General features: G+C 36.4%; 1 long non-coding RNA gene across 1 annotated transcript in view; it reads left to right on the top strand.

Annotated features, from left to right (window-relative positions):
• Positions 1–4,509, top strand: part of LOC116869280 — a 45,096-nt gene extending 40,587 nt beyond the window's left edge. Inside the window, exon 6 of the long non-coding RNA XR_004383018.1 lies at positions 4,482–4,509. This is a non-coding gene — a long non-coding RNA (uncharacterized LOC116869280). The remainder of the gene's footprint in view (positions 1–4,481) is intronic.
• Positions 4,510–17,544: the final 13,035 nt, after the last annotated feature.

The raw sequence follows: 17,544 nt of genomic DNA, 5'->3' as shown, positions 1-17,544 counted from the left end.
TAATTTTTAGCTTCCCAGGGAACATAGAGTTTGATTAAAGAAAAATATATGCATTTATGAATCCAAAAGGAACACAAGTTAAATGTGGTAAATGCAGACATTCTTACGAAAGAGGAACAAAGAAAACAGAAGTCAAATGAGAAAATAGCCCCAGATATTAACATATGAAGAAATAAAAAAAGAGGCTTTTTCGATTCCAACTTTTCTTGAAAAGTTTTTTTGGAGTTAAGAGCAAAGGAAAAATCCTGAGCTCATTTATGTGACTTGATTACCTTTTCAAATGTAAAACAAAGAAAATCCTTGAGAGTAGAGAAGATACTGGGAAATGGGAAATGTTTCCATGCAGCATTTTCTATTTTCAAGAGAAAATCTCAGGCTTGGAAAGAAGTACGTAAGCGTGGATCAATGGCTCTGATATTTACCTTTCCTTGTGGAAAAGATTACAGCAATCTCCAATATCCGATTCGTTGTCTAGATGACACTCTGGTTGCCAGTGCTGAGACAGCAGCATGTAACCCTATGCAGGAGTGACTTTCTAAAGGAAAAAAAGGCCAAAAAACCCCTACACAACAACAACAGCAAAAAACACACCAAAACCCCCCTCTTGTACTCTAAAAAATATCCCCGGCCTTGTCCTTGTGAAAACAACATGAAGATTATTGCACAGGAGCAAAAGTGTCCCTTGACTGCACTCGAATATAAGAAATGTAGAAATTGAGCTAAAAGATTAGATTGCCTAATAAAACAATTGATAAACACAATCCAGTTGGGATATATACAAAGAATGGACTATGACAAGCCTAGAAGATTGTTTAATATAATGTCAAAAGCTACCAATATAAAAGATTCCAATTTACTCCTGTCTCCAGATGCTGGAAAAGCTTTTGACAGTTAATTGGAAGCTTTTATTTTTGACACTGAAAAGCATGGACTTGCCACAAGAATTCATTTCATGGGCAGAAACATTATCTGATCATCCAAAGGCCAAAATTAAGGCTAATGTGTATAATTGGAGACCTTTTCTTCCTTCCTCCCTTTCTTTTTTTTCTTCTGTTTTTGACAAGGAAGCAGCCATAGGCCATCCACATTTTCCTCTATTATTTGGTTCATCAATAGAATCTCTGGCAGGCAAGGTGAAGGAATAAAAATGGGGTACTTAAGGCCCACAATTTTATTGTGAGTAGATAATGTGGCTCAATTCTGGGTTGCATGTAGGCTTGTGAAATCCACTTCTGGGGAGTCAAGTGGGAGGCCGAATCCCCTCTCCTCGTGGAGGGGCCTATTTGGTTTAGCTCAAGAGGTATTTTCCTCTTAGGAACAAGATCTTTATTGCTAAATAAAGATGTGTGTTACAGACGGTTCCTTCTTTGTCCTTGGAAGCAGTAATCTCTTCCAATGTTAGCCTATTTCTCCAGTTTCTTGCCCAGTTTTTTTTTTTTTTTCTGGAATAATTTCTATGCAACAGAAGAGCAGAAATTCCAGTAATCACCATATATTTTTGTAATTTTCTTTTTCTTTCCTAATCAAATATATAAAAATTTAGATTATCTGATGAAGAAATAGGTACATGAGAACTATGCATGTTTGTATAGAAACAAAAGATACAGATGTTTGACAAATCACAAAGGAAGTACGGTAGAGAATTCCTATAAAGCTAGTTGCATCTAACTGTAAAAAATAGTGGGAGGTATGGGGTATTGTGCATATTATCCTCACTTTTTAAACAGGTTTGTTGAGCTATAATTCATATATAATACAATTTGCTTATTTAAAGTGGACACTCCAAAAAAATAAAGTGTACAACCCAATGGTTATGGTATAATAGCATTGTGAAACTGTCAGTATAACCACTTGTAGAATATTTTATCATCTCTAAGAGAAATCCCATGTGCAATAATAGTCACTCCGTACTTCTTCCCAACTGTGAAAGCCCTAGGCAAACACTAATCCACTTTGTGTTTCTATGTATTTGCTCCTTCTGGACGTGTCATATACATGGAATCATACACTATATGGCTTTCTGTGTCTGGCTTCTATTCTTTAGCATAACGTTTTCAAGATTCTTGTCTGTTGTAACATAAATCATAACTTCATTTTTATGGATGAATAACTTTTAATTGTATGAATATTCCACAGTTCAGCCATTCATCAGTTGAGAGACATTTGAGTTTCCACCTTTTGACTATTATGAATAATGCTACTCTGAACATTTATGTGTAAGTTCTTATGTGAACATGTTTCCATTTCTCTAGGATTTATACCCAAGAGTACAATTCTTAGGTCATTTGGAAACTCTGTTTAACCAGACTATTTTTCAAAAAGACTGTACAATGTTCAGTTTCTACCAGCAGAGTATGAGGGTTATGCTTTTTTCAGATCCTCATCAATGCTTGTATTTATCCCTATGATTATAGCCGTCCTAGTGGGTGTGACATGATATTTCATTGTGGTTTTGGTTTGCATTAATATCAAGGCTAATGAAGTTAAGCATCTTTTTAGTGGCTTATTGGGCATTTATATATCTGTTTGAGAAATGTCTATTCTTACCTTTGCCCATTTTTAAGTTTGATTGTCTCCTTACCACTGAGTTTTAAGAGTCCTTTATATATTCTAGATACAAGTCTCTTATCATATATATGATTTACATATCAAATTCCCCATTCTATGGGTTATGGATTGTCTTTCCATTTTCTTCATAATATTCTTTAACCCACAGAAGTTTTTGATTTTCATGAAGTCCAATTTACCAGTGTTGTTTGTGCATTAGGATGTATCTCAGAAACCAGTGCCAAATCCAAAAGCATGAGGAGATAAGCACCTATGTTTCTTTTAAGAGTCTGTAGTTTAACTCATATTTAGGTCTTGATTCATTTTGAGTTAATTTTGGATTGGGGTCCAGCCTCGTTCTTCTGCATGTGGCTATCCAGTTGCCCCAGTGCCATTTGTTGAAAAGACTATTATTTTCCTGTTGTATGGTCCTGGCACTCCTGTCAAAAACCAGTTGACCATAGGTATATGAGTTTATCTGTGGGCTCTTGATTCTATTCCATTGATCTGTGTGCCCATTTTTATGTCAGTACCACACTGTCTTGAAACCTGTAGTTTTGTAGTGCATTTTGAAATCAGGAATATGAGTCTTCCAACTTTTGTTGGTTCATCCAGGTGAATCTTAGGATCAGCTTGTCAATTTCTGCAAAGAAGTTAGCTGAGCTTTTGATACTAACTCTATAGATCAAAGATCTAAGGAATGTGCCATCTGAACAATATTAGATCTTCTGATCCATGAACCTGGGATGTCTTTACTTTACATGGACCTTTAATCTCTTCCAACAACATTTTGTAGTTTTGCAGAACATAATTTTAGCCCTTGATTTATTAAATTATTCCTAAGATTGATTGGTTGATTTGAGAAGGGAAGGGCAGAAGGAGAGGAAGGGAGAGAATCTGACTCTGCCCTGAGCTCAGAACCAGTTATGGGGCTTGATTTCATGTTCCTAGGATTGTGACCTGAATTGAAACCAAGAGTCAGATGCTAACAAATCCAGCCACCCTTTCCCTCCTCCCACCCTTCCAGCAACCAACTGAGCTACCCAGGCACCCCAGTATTTTATTATTTTTAATTCTGTTGTAAGTGGAATTGTTTTCTCAAGTTCATTTTCAAATTCTTTATTGTAAGTGTATAGAAATAGGACTGATTTTCCTATATTGGTTTTTTTTTTTTTGTTTTTTTTTTTTTGGTAACCTTGCTAATTAATTATTTCTGGAAGATTTTTACTGACTTAGAGACTTAGGATTTTCCTATGTACAAGATTGTTGTCTACAATCAGTCATAGCTTTGCTTGTTCTTTCCAGTTTGGATATTCTTGCCTGATTGCCCTAGTCAGGACATCCAGTACAATGCTGAATGAAAGGGGTGAGCTCAGACATCCTTGTCTTTTTCTTGATCTTAGGGAGAAAGCATTTGTCATTCATTATTGTTTTTTAATTTAATTTTATTTTATTTTCATTATTAAGTATGAAGATTGTGAGGTTTTTTTTTTTTGTAGATGCTCTTCTATCAATAGAAGGAAGATCCCTTCCGTTTGTACTTTGTTGAATGTTTTTATTATGAAAAGATTTTATATTTTGCCATATTTTTTGTGTGTGTCTATTGAGATGATTTTGTGGGTCTGTGCTTTATTCTCTTGATATGTTATGTTACACTGATTTTTGAATGTTAATGCTACCTCCCATTCCTGAGCTTAATGTCACTTGGTCATGATTTATATTCCTTTATGCATATTGCTAGATACAGTCTTTTCAGTATTTTGAGCATTTTTGCATTTAATTCATAAGAGATACTGGTCTACAGTTTTCTTATCTTGTGGTATCTTTGTCTAATTTTGGACTACAAATCTTTCCATTTAATCTAAGCTATTTAATTTTTTGGTATATAGTTGCTTATAATGTTCTTACATAAACCTTTTTTTTTTTTTTTTAAGATTTATTTATTTGAGAAGAAGAGAGCACATGAGCGAGCCTGCATGAGCAGGGAGAGGAGCGGAGGAAGAGGGAGAGACTCCTCAGACAGACTCCCTATGGAGCTTGAAGCCCAGTGTAGGGCTTGATCCCAGGACCCTGAGATCACGAGCTCAGCTGAAACCCAGAGTAAGATGCTTAACAGACTGAGCTACTACCTAGGTGCCCTGTTACATAAACCTTTTTATTTCTGTAACATCAGTGGAAAGTTTCTTCTTTCATTCTTAATTTTAGTAGTTTGAGGTTTTTTTTCTTTTAATCAGTTTATAGGTTTGTCGGTTGTTGATCTTTTTAATCTTTTCAAAATATATACACTTCTAGTTTGACTGATTTCTCTGTTTTACTGTTCTTCATTTCATTAGCTTATATCCTATTTTTTAAAAATAATTTCTTTCTGGTTGCTTTATGTTTAGTTTACCCTTTTTCTAGCGTCTGAAATTGAAAGGTTTTACCCTTGAGTTGTGCATTTGGTGACTTCTTTTTATATTTTGACATTGACTTTTTAAATTACACAAGTAACAACAACATTTTCCTTGAAGGAAAACAAAATATTATAGACATACCATCTTACTCTAGGCCCCTAATCTTTTTCATGTCCACCTGCTTCTTCTAACCCCATTACACCAAAATGTTTGCATCCATTTACATACGTGTTATTGTATGTACATGTATTTGGGAATGTATTTGTTTATATTAATATTATTATTTGGTAAATGTTTTGGGGCAGTTTGGTTCTACTTCTCAATATTGTAACTATGATCCATATTATATCTAATCAAAGAAGTTTACTTTTACTATTGCATATTTTTATAGGTAAATTGGCTATTTGCTTATCTGTAAATTACCTATTTTTTCCTTTAAACTCTAAGTCTGTTGGTTTATTTTATTTTATAGATGTTATTTATATGATTACTAGTCTTTTTTCTGTTACACAAGATGCAAGTATTTCTTCTGGTGAATTACTTATTTTTAATTTGTTTGTGGTGTTCTCACTCTTCAGAAGATTTTAGTTTGGATGTTGCCAGGTTTGTTAGCTTTTTCTTTCATGAGTTTTTCCTTTGTGTTTGCCTTTTAAAGGCCTATCATATCCTAAAAGATTAAATATTCTTCAATATTTACTTTAAATATTTTGTAATTTTCTTTATTTATGTAATTTATTTGAAACTGGCTTTTGTGAATTCTGTAAAGTGAAAATCTAGCTTTACTCTTATATAAATAGCCAATTACTTTCATAATTATATTGAATATTTATCTTTCTCTTACCAATTTGAAGTGTTAAATCTTACAGTACTAAAAGGGTTTGAATATATTTTAAATATGTATTCTCATATATCCATGGGTTGGGTTTTGGATCTTTACTTAGTTATTTTTAATAAATAACCAAAATGGCAATATTCAAATTACAATAGTTATATACTATGTCTTGATAATTTGCAAGGAAAACATCATCCTTTGATTATTTTTTTTCTTTTTAAACATTTTTTTCAATTTTTAAATTTTTTTATTAACATATAATGTATTATTTGCTTCAGGGGTACAGGTCTGTGAATCATCAGTCTTACACAATTCACAGCTCTCACCATAGCACGTGCCCTCCCCAATGTCCATAAGCCAGCCACCCTATCCCTCCCCACCCCCCCAGCAACTCTCAGTTTGCTTCGTGAGATTATGAGTCTCTTATGGTTTATCTTTGCGGCCCCCCCCCGGTCCCATCTTGTTCTGATTTTTCCTTCCCTACCCCCCACTACCCTTACTTCTCCAGTTCCTTATATCAGAGAGATCATATGATAATTGTCTTTCTCTACTTGACTTATTTCGCTTAACATGATACCCTCTACTTCCATCCACATTGTTGCACATGGCAAGATTGAGGGGTTTTTTGGATGGCTGCATGGTATTCCATTATATGTATATACCACATCTTCTTTATCCATTCATCTGTTCACGGACATCTAGGTTCTTTCCATAGTTGGCTCTTGTTGACATTGCTGCTTTAAACATTCGGGTGCACATGACCCTTCAGATCATGACATTCGTATCTTTAGGGTAAACACCAAGTAGTACAGTTGCTTGGTCATAGGGTAGCACTATTTTCAACTTTTTGAGCAACCTCCATACTCTTTACCATAGTGACTGGACCAACTTGCATTCCCATCAGCAGTGTAGGAGGGTTCCTCTTTCTCTGCATCCTCAGCAACATCTGTCATTTCCTGACTGGTTAATTTTAGCCATTATGACTGGTGTGAGGTGGTATCTCACTGTGGTTTTGATTTCTATTTCCTTGATGCTGAGTGATGTTGAGCACTTTTTCATGTGTCTGTTGGCCATCTGGATGTCTTTTTTGCAAAAAATATCTGTTCGTGTCTTCTGCCCATTTCTTGATTGGATTATTTGTTCTTTGGGTGTTGACTTTAATAGGTTCCTTATAAATTTTGGAGACGAGCCCTTTATCTGATATGCCATTTGCAAATATCTTCTCCCATTCTCTTGGTTGTCTTTTGGTTTTGTTGAGTATTTCCTTTGCTGTGCAAAAGGTTTTGATCTTGATGAAGTCCCAATAGTTCATTTTGGCCCTTGCTTCCCTTACCTTTTGTGATGTTTCTAGGAAGAAGTTGCTGTGACTGAGGTCAAAGAGGTTGCTACTTGTATTCTTCTCAAGGATTTTGATGGATTCCTGTCTCACATTGTGGTCTTTCATCCATTTTGAGTCTGTTTCTGTGTGGGGTATAAGGAAATGGTCTAGTTTCATTCTTCTGTATGTAGCCATCCAATTTTCCCACCATTTGTTAAAGAGACTGTCTTTTTTCCATTGGACATTCTTTCCTGCTTTGTCGAAGGTTAGTTGACCGTAGAGTTAAGGGTCTATTTCTGGGCTCTTTATTCTGTCCCAATGATGCTTTTGTCTATTTTTGTGCCAGTACCATACTGTCTTGATGATGACAGCTTTGTAATAGAGCTTGAAGTCTGCAATGGTGATGCCACCAACTTTGGCTTTCTTTTTCAACATTCCTCTGGCTATTTGGCATCTTTTCTGGTTCCATATAAATGTTAGGATTATTTGTTCCATTTCTTTGAAAAACATTGATGGTATTTTGATAGGGATTGCATTAAATGTGTAGATTGCTTTAGGTAGCATAGACATATTCACAATATTTGTTTTTCCAATCCACGAGCATGGAACATTTTTCCATTTCTTTATGTCTTCCTCAATTTCTTTCATGAATACTTTATAGTTTTCTGAGTACAGATTCTCGCCTCTTTGGTTAGGTTTATCTCATAGGTATCTTATGGTTTTGGGTGCAATTGTAAATGGGGTCGACTCCTTAATTTCTCTTTCTTCTGTCTTGCTGTTGGTGTATAGAAATGCAACTGATTTCTGTGCATTGATTTTATATCCTGCCACATTCCTGAATTCCTGAGTTCTAGAGTTTTGGAGTGGAGTCTTTTGGGTTTTCCACATAAAGTATCATATCATCTGCAAAGAGTAAGAGTTTGACTTCTTTGCCGATTCGGATGCATTTAATTTCTTTTTGTTGTCTGATTGCTGAGGCTAGGACTTCTAGTACTATGTTGAATAGCAATGGTGAAAGTGGACATCCCTACCATTTTCCTGACCTTAGGAGAAAAGCTCTCAGTTTTTCTCCATTGAGAATGATATTCACTGTGGGTTTTTCTTAGGTGACTTTGAGGATATTGAGGTATGCACCCTCTATGCCTATACTTTGAAGAGTTTTGATCAGGAAAGGATGCTATACTTTGTCAAATGCTTTTTCAGCATCTATTGAGAGTATCATATGGTTCTTGTTCTTTCTTTTATTAATGCATCGTATCACATTGATTGATTTGCAGATATTGAACCAACCTTGCTGCCCAGGAATAAATCCCACTTGGTCGTGCTGAATAATCCTTTTAATGTACTGTTGGATCCTATTGGCTAGTATTTTAGTGAGAATTTTTGCATCCATGTCCATCAAGGATATTGGTCTATAATTCTCTTTTTTGATCGGGTCTTTTTCTGGTTTGGGGATCAAGGTAATGCTGGCTTCATCAAATGAGTTTAGAATTTTTCCTTCCATTTCTATTTTTTGGAACAGTTTCTGGAGAATAGGTGTTAATTCTTCTTCAGATGTTTGGTAGAATTCCCTGGGATGCTGTCTGGCTCTGGACTCTTGTTTGTTGAGAGATTTTTGATGACTGCTTCAATCTTCCTGGTTATGGGTCTGTTCAGGTTTTCTATGTATTCCTGGTTCAGTTTTGGTAGCTTATACGTCTCTAGAAATGCATCTATTTCTTCCAGATTGTCAAATTTGCTGGTGTATGGTTGCTCATAATATGTTCTTATAACTGTTTGTATGTCTTTGGTGTTGGTTGTGATTTCTCCACTTTCATTCATGACTTTCTCTTTTCTTTTTGGTAAATCTGGCCAGGATTTATCAATCTTATTAATTCTTTTAAAGAATCAGCTCCTAGTTTCATTGATTTGTTCTACTATTCTTTTAGTTTCTATTTCATTGATTTCTGCTCTGATCTTTATTATTTCTCTTCTCCTGCTGGGTTTAGGCTTTCTTTGACATTCTTTCTCCAGCTCCTTTAGGTGTAGGGTTAGGTTGTGTATTTGAGACCTTTCTTGTTTCTTCAGAAAGGCATGGATTGCTATATACTTTCCTCTCAGGACTGTCTTTGCTGTGTCCCAAAGATTTTGAGCAGTTGTATTTTCATTTTCATTTGTTTCCATGAATTCTTTTTAATTCCTCTTTAAATTCGTGGTTGACCCATTCATTCTTTAGTAGGATGCTCCTTACACTCCATATACTTGAGTTCTTTCCAACTTTCCTCTTATGATTGAGTTCTAGTTTCAAAGTACTATGGTCTGAAAATATGCAGGGAATGATCCCATTCTTTTGGTACTGGTTGAGACCTGATTTATGACCCAGGATGTGACCTATTCTGGAGAATATTCCATGTGCACTAGAGAAGAATGTGTATTCTGTTGCTTTGGGATGGAATGTTCTGAATATATCTGTGATGTCCATCTGATCCAATGTGTCATTTAAGGCCTTTATTTCCTTATTGATCTTTTGCTTGGATGATCTGTCCATTTCAGTGAGGGGGGTGTTAAAATCCCTTGCTATTATTGTATTATTGTTGATGTGTTTCTTTGATTTTGTAATTATTTAGTTTATATAGTTGGCTATATAAATAGCCATGTTAGGAGCATAGATATTTAAAATTGTTAGACCTTCTTGTTGGACAGACCCTTTGAGTATGATAGAGTGTCCTTCCTAATCTCTTATTATAGTCTTTGACTGAAAATTTAATTTATCTCGTACAAGGATTGCCACCCCAGCTTTCTTTTGATGTCCATTAGCATGGAAAATTGTTTTCCACCCCCTCACTTTAAATCTGGAGGTGTCTCTGTGTCTGAAATTAGTTTATTGCAGACAGCATATGGATGGTTCTTTTTTTTTTTTTTATCCATTCAGATACCCTGTATCTTTTGATTGGGGACATTTAGCACATTTACATTCACGATAACATTGAAAGATATTAATTTAGTGCCATTGTATTGCCTGTAAGGTGACTGTTACTGTATATTGTCTCTGTTCCTTTCTGGTCTGTTACTTTTAGGCTCTCTATTTGCTTAGAGTACCCCTTTCAATATTTCCTACAGAGCTGCTTTGGTGTTTGCAAATTTTTTAGTTTTTTTTTGTCCTGGAAACTTTTTATATCTCCTTCTATTTTCAATGACAGCCTAGATGGATATCGTATTCTTGGCTGTATATTTTTCTCACTTAGTTCTCTGAATATATCATGGCAGTCCTTTCTGGCCTGCCAGGTCTCTATGGATAGGTCTCCTGCCAGTCTATTATTTCTACCATTGTATGTTACAATGATGTTGAGACTTCTTGTCCCAAGCTGCTGTCAAGATTTTCTCTTTGTCACTGAGAATTGTAAGTTTAACTATTAAATGATGGGGTGTTGGCCTATTTTTATTGATTTTGAGGGGAGTGCTCTGTGCCTCCTGGGTTTTGATGCTTGTTCCCTTCACCAAATTAGGGAAATTCTTTGCTATATCATTTACTCCAGTATACCTTCTGCCCGTCTATCTTTTTCTTCTTCTGGGATCCCAATTATTCTAATATTGTTTTGTCTTATGGTATCACTTATGTCTCAAATTCTTCCCTCATGGTCCGGTAGTTATTGTCTCTTTTGCCCAACTTCTATATTCTCCATCATTTAGTCTTCTATATCACTAATTCTCTCCTCTGCCTCATTTATCTTAGCAGTAAGAACCTTTTTTTTTGATTGCACCTCCTTAATAGCTTTTTTGATTTCAACTTGGTTAAATTTTATTTCTTTTATTTCTCCAGAAAGGGATTTTAATTGCTCTAGAAAGGGATTCTCTGTATATTCCATGCTTTTTTTTTGAGCCCAGCTAATGCCTTCATAATTATCATTCTGAACTCTAGTTCTGACATCTCTAATAATGTTTGTATTGACTAGATCCCTAGCCATCAGTACTGCCTCTTGTTCTTTTTTTGTGGTGAGTTTTTCCTCCTTGTCATTTTGTCCAGATAACAATAGATGAATGAGAGAACAAAATACTAAAAGGGTAGTAACAACCCCAGAAAAATATATACTACCCAAATCCAAAGAGACTCGAAACTGGGGGGAGAAGAAAGAAGGGGGGAAAAATACATATATATAAAAGTATATATATATTTTAAGTGAAAATTTTAAAAGATTTTTTTAAAGCTGTTAATAAGATAAAATAGTTTAAAAACATTAAAATAAGAGGAAAAATTTTAAAAATAGAATAAGAAAAAAATAAAATTTAAAAATTCAACTTTGAAAGACTAAAGAATCATGAGAAAAAAGCCATGAATTCTATGTGCTCTATTCCTGTGGCTCTTAACGTTTTACAGTTCTCATTGACTGGTAAACTTGGTCTTGGCTGGATGTTCTTTTTGATCTTATGGGGGAGGGACCTGTTGCAGTGATTGTCAAGTGTTTTTGCCTGAGGCAGAATTGCACCACCCTTGCCAGGGGCCTGCTGAGCAATCTGCTTGGTTTTGCTTTCAGAAGCTTTTGTTCCCTGAAGGCTTTCCCTACAGCTTTGGAGGAGGGAAATGAAGATGGCAGCCTCCCTATCTCCAGCCCGTAGGAGTGGAGAGCTCAGGGGCCCCCTCTTCAATGGGCCCTCAGAGATAAGCAGTCAATCCCTCCCAACTCCCTGGTCTTCAGCCGCACTCCGAGCTCACCCTGCCTGTGACCAAGTGTTTTTGTCTCTGGTGCACGGCCCTGTTTAAAGTTTCCAAACCCAGCAGATTCCTGCAGCGCACTTCCTCGCGGCTCCTCCTGGAGGAGGAAGGAGGGTGTCTCTCTGAATCTGCCACTTGTGGTGTCCATACTTGAAGAGTGGTGGCCCAACTGTGCCACAGATCACCGTTTCAGGTAACCAGAACTGACTCCTCAGCTCCATCTTTGCAGCCGGCTTCTCTGCTCTGATTCCTGGACGCTCTGCCACACTCAGGCAGCCCCGGTCTTTCTGTGACCCTGGAGTCCTGAGACCTGTCCCCGCAAGGGCTCCATCCCTGCTTAGCCTGTGGAGCGATGTCCCTAAGTGTAGCAGACTTCTAAAAGTTAAGATTTTGTGCTCTGCTGCTCCATCGCTTGCCAGGAGCTGGCCCCTCCCCCCAGGTCTATCTTCCCTTTTTTTGCCTCAGATTCACTTCTCCACATGTCCCATTTTCTAGAAAGTGGTCACTTTTCTGTTCCTAGAATTGCTGCTCTTCTTCTCTTCTATCTCCTGTGGCGTTTGTAGGTGTTCAGAATGGTTTGATAACTATCTAGCTGAATTCCTGGGACCAGATGAAATTATGTGTCCTACTCCTCCACCATCTTACTCCTCCCCTCTCTTTTTAAAATTTTTGACATTTTTATAAATTTTATTTTCCATATGAATTTTAGAATAGACATATGAAATTATACCTGAAAAATCTTATTGAGATATGATTATAATTTGCATGAATTTGAAGATTAATTTGTACAAATTTGACAACTAGACACTGTTGAGTCTTCCTACCCAGGAATGTGACGTATTTCAATATTCAAGTTTTATTTTATTTTTATTTTTTATTTATTTAAAATATTTTATTTATTTATTTGACAGAGAGAGGGAGACAGGGAATACAAGCAGGGGGAGTGGGAGAGGGAGAAGAAGGCTTCCTGCTCAGCAGGGAGCCCAATGCAGGGCTTGATCCCAGAACTCTGGGATCATGACCTGAGCCGAAGGCAGAGGCTTAACCGACTGAGCCACCCAGGCACTCCTCAAGTTTTTTTTTTTTTTAATATCATTTAATAACATCTCACCTTTTTCATGATAATGTAAGTATTTCTAATTTTTTATTCCTAAATGTTTTATGATTTTTATTTTTATATGAATGGGTTTCTTTCCTACTACATTTTGTTATTTAATCAATGTGTTACCTACTTGGTTTTTGGATACTGATTTTGATACTGTCTCTTCTCTTAGTTATCTAATTTTTAAAATATATCAGTTTAACTGATATTTATAAAGACAGTCATTTTCTCTCAGCAATGAGTTTTGTCTCTTGTCTACTAAATATTCTTTTATATCTTTTTCTTTCCTTACAGTACAGTTTCTAACTGTATCTGTAATAGCAGGGAATGTTTTATCCCTGATTTTAAAACAAATGCTTCACTGGTTTACCCTTATACTATATTTGCTATAGATTTTTGATGGATAGTCTTTGTCCTTTGTCAGATTAAAATTTTACATACACAACATATGCAGCTATGTTCACAGACTATTATTTAGTGTGATTCTTTTTTCCTAAGAACTGGGGTTTTAGTGATTTTTTAGTCCCCTCCTCCTATTGCAATTTATTTTTACTTATTTTTTTTACTATCTTTTTAAGATTTTATTTATTTGACAGAGAGAGAGAGCAGAAGGAAAGCTACAGGCAGGGTCCCCACTGAGCAGAGAGCCTGATGCAGGGCTAGATCCCAGGACCCTGCGATCGTGACCTGAGCCGAAGGCAGACGCTTAACACACTGAACCATCCAGGCGCTCCCCACTCATTGCAGTTTAAAGAGGTTTTAATACTTTTGCAAAGTAAAATGCTTTTTTGAGGAGAAAAGTAACATGTAAAATGTACATTATTCCTCCCAAGCTAGCAGAAGAGGACCAAAGTTTCAGTAGTATAGTCAGTCCTTTTTTTTTTTTTTAAGATTTATTTATTTATTTTAGAGAGAGACAGAGGGTGAGCAGGGGGAGGAGCAGAGAGAGAGAAAGAGAATCCTGAAGCAGACTCCCTGCTGAGTGCAGAGCCTGATATCATGACCTGAGCCGAAATGAAAAGTGGAACGCCTAACTGACGAGCCACCCAGGTGCCCCAGAATAGTCAGTCTTCAACTATCTGTTTTATAATAAGGTTTCCCAAAGTTTGTTTCTTAAGATGTCATTTATTATTCCTTGTAGAAAGTTTTTTGGTCCATTAAATTTGGAAAATGCATAAGAGAAAGCTAAGTATGACTTTTTTTAATGTAAGATTTCTTGGAACCTTTAATATACATGTGTGAATAGGGAAGCTCCAAGAGGAGAAGGTAGAATCTAGCATATCTTCCAGGAGCCCTTCGTAAGCAATGTGTCCGTGAACTCTGTTGTTCAGTGGACTTCTTGTCATTTCTGCTCTCATAGTCAGGGTTTTATGTGCCTGGTTGGGCACAGTTTCTTTCAGAAGTTTACTGAGTTAGACTAACTTGTATCAATTGTTCTCTTTATAGCACTTTACACTTAACTTGTCTTAGAAAGCAAACCAATTAAGCCAAAAATTAATCAACTCTCTTCTGCCCTCTGGAGTATTGGACTAGGTGAAATGAACAGGGGAGGATGGACTGGTGTTCACAGTGTTGAAGAATTAGTGTGGTCTTCAAGGAGTTTCCAGTCTAATAAGATCTGTATCACGTGTCTTCCTTTTGACCCAAGGGAATAATAAAACCACTGTTATGAGTCATCTTATCAGCTAAAGACACACACACAGATGAGTTGATGTCATGAGTCCAAAGTCATGCAACGTGGAATATCAGTTGGGAACAGAACAGATTCATCTGACTACACTTATCAGCACCTTATTTAATTGATGTGACTTCCTCTCCTACATAGTAGATATAATGATTAACTCTGTTGGAGTGGGAAAAGTGAGTGAGTGGGAGCTAAGCATTTTGGAATATCAAAATAATTTAATTGGATCCCAAATGAATTAAGATGTGTGGGAGTCCAAATTATATCCCAAATACCAAGTTTGCATAAAGCCAATTTAAAAATAATTTAAATTAACGAAATAGAACAATTGTCTCATGCTAATTCAAAGAATACAAAAAATTACAATGAAGGTACTGAAAAAAATTTTATTCACCTCACACCATAATTATTAAACTTGTATTTCAACAAGGAACCTTGAAATTAAAATCAACTTGAAGTATGAAAAAAATGAGTTGTCTATATCTACTTTGAAATATATGTAGTATAAGTATTACTGAACAGAGAATAAAGTGTTGGTTTTGTTCATTTTGATGACCAGTATGCTTTTGAAGTACTTTTTTTTCCAAGCAGTAGGTATGTACACATAGAATTCTGTAGGGACCATCTATCTACAAAATTGTGGGTTGGCACCTTCTATTTATTAAATTTAAATGCAGAAAGAGAATGTCCAGTTTTCTTTATATTTTCTCTCTCCCTATTTCTGCTTCTCTCCCAACCTTTAAAGCTCTCTGGTGCCTTCTAGGAGCTCAGTAAGCCATTCTTTTGCTCTGACTTCCACCCTCTTCTCTTATTTGATCCATCCAGTGTGACTTTTTACTCCTCCCAAGGGAGCTGGTACTCAGAGTGTGACATTGAGTATATCAGCATGGATGCTGTTCTACAGATTCTCCATGGCAAAAACTGAGTTTGGGGATGCATAGAACTGAAGCCACCATATGATTGCAATCTTTATCTGGAAGGGAAAGGGGAGAACCAGGAGAGAGCAAAACGATGTGTTGGTTTCTCTCATGATTCCTAGGTGTCTTACTTGGGCAGTTAGATAGGGTTTTCTTTTAGTGCAGGATTTCAAGGCTTAGTTGCTCTAGAATTCTCTAACTAAGAGTTTAATTTACCTCTGGGAAGGTGAAAGTATCCAGGTACCTTTCCAATTCTTGAAGCTGCAATGGACTTGCCTGTCCCTTCTTCAGCCATTGATTGCCACCCAGGTATTCAGGATTTGGGCTTCCAAAAGGAAGTCCATTGCAGAGATTGATTGGTGAGAGACAGTTAAAACAATGACCAACTTCTTCCCATTATTTTTGGGGGCAAATGTTAGGGTTAATGAGTGAACAAGCAAATGGATAAGGATGACATTTTGTGATACTTAGCTCCAGAGAGTGGATGTACTCGCTTCTGAAAAACTTAAGCTCTTGATTAAGGAGTCAGGCAGAGTACCTCCCTTTTTTGCTCAGCCTTTTCTCTTTTCCCTCAGTGGGTCTGAAGAATGATTTGCTTGGCTTAAATAAAAGCAGTATTACTTATATTTGTTTATGTTAAATGTGACTTTTATGCCCAATGAACTTACAACACTGTAATAATTATTCATCTCATTAAGTATGAGTTGGATTAGCTTTGTTACAAATTACATGTGATAATGGTGCTGAGTTTTATTTAAATGAAGTTAATGGTGTTTCTCATCAATGTAATTATTTGACTTTAAGTTTTAAAATTTTAAGGAAATTTCTAAAGTTGGTAATAAAATTGTTGCATGCTGAATACAATTATGACTAAAGTATGAATTCATTTATTCATCCATTCACTTATTCATGCATTCAGTTAACATTTTATTCAATGACTAATACTGTATTAGGAGAATGAAAGCCATGGCTCCATCGTCTAGGAATTCACCATTTAGGATGGCAGATAAGTGAGCAGACAATTGTCTTTAACATGATGTGACAGGTTAGCAGATAAGGATATATGAGGGGCCCCTTACCCACACTGAGGGGCAAGACTAGGGAGCAATCAGGGAGACTAACTGAAGTAGATTATACTGGCACCAAGTCTTAGGTAACATGTCATATTTTATGAGGTAGAGACATGGAGAAAGGCGAGATGCAAGCAAGGGAATGATAGCATCAGAAGCGTAGAAGCAGGAAAGGGCATGATATATTTAGAGAACTCCAGATATTATTGTGACTATACACTCAGGTGTGGTAGGGCATGTTTAGTGTGATTGCAGACTAGTGTATGGTGAGGGATGAGGAGATGGTGTTAGAGAGAGGCAGCGGTCAGATTGTAAGGGACTTCAGCCTTCTCTTCCTTAGAGGAGAAGAACAGTTCATATACATGTATTTCAGTCTCTTGACCAGGTGCTAGTCAGTTAGGTAATGCTTTCCCATTGCAGTAAACACTTACTGTCCTCCCACTATATGTCTAGAATTGCACTCTGCTCTGTGATAAATATGTCTGCTTTCCAGATGAAATTATTACCCGAGCTTGGTTTTTCACCTGTAATACAAAATTTAGGAAAAACTAACTGGTAAAGTATAAAACATCCTTTTCCTAATTACATGTTTTATACTTTTAAGCAAAATCTATTGATGAATCAATTGAAATACATCTGCGGGCTTTATTGAAACTCATCAGTGTCTTGTGTTGAGTTCTTGTTGTTCTGCTTTTTAATGAATTGGCCAAAGCATAGATTCTCCAAAATGCAGATGGAAAGATGGAAGACCTTAAATCACAGTGGTGTTCAAGTTATGGAGTCCCTAAGATCGATAGTCATAAATTAGAGGGGAAAATGACCTTTCTGTACTGCCATGTGATAGGGAGGAAGCAGTACCTTGACTGACAAGTTCCATGCACTTTCTTCTGCTACCACAGTTCTTTTCATTTTGCCTTGATGATCTTTATGCCCCTGGACACCAGGGAGGTGATTTGCTGGCCTCGAGGATTAGAGAAATCTCATCCTAGCT

Source organism: Lontra canadensis, unplaced genomic scaffold, assembly GCF_010015895.1.
Source record: "Lontra canadensis isolate GAN:19392208 unplaced genomic scaffold, GSC_riverotter_1.0 scaffold19, whole genome shotgun sequence".
Taxonomy (NCBI): Eukaryota; Metazoa; Chordata; class Mammalia; order Carnivora; family Mustelidae; genus Lontra; species Lontra canadensis.
This window is presented reverse-complemented; position numbering and strand designations above follow the sequence as displayed.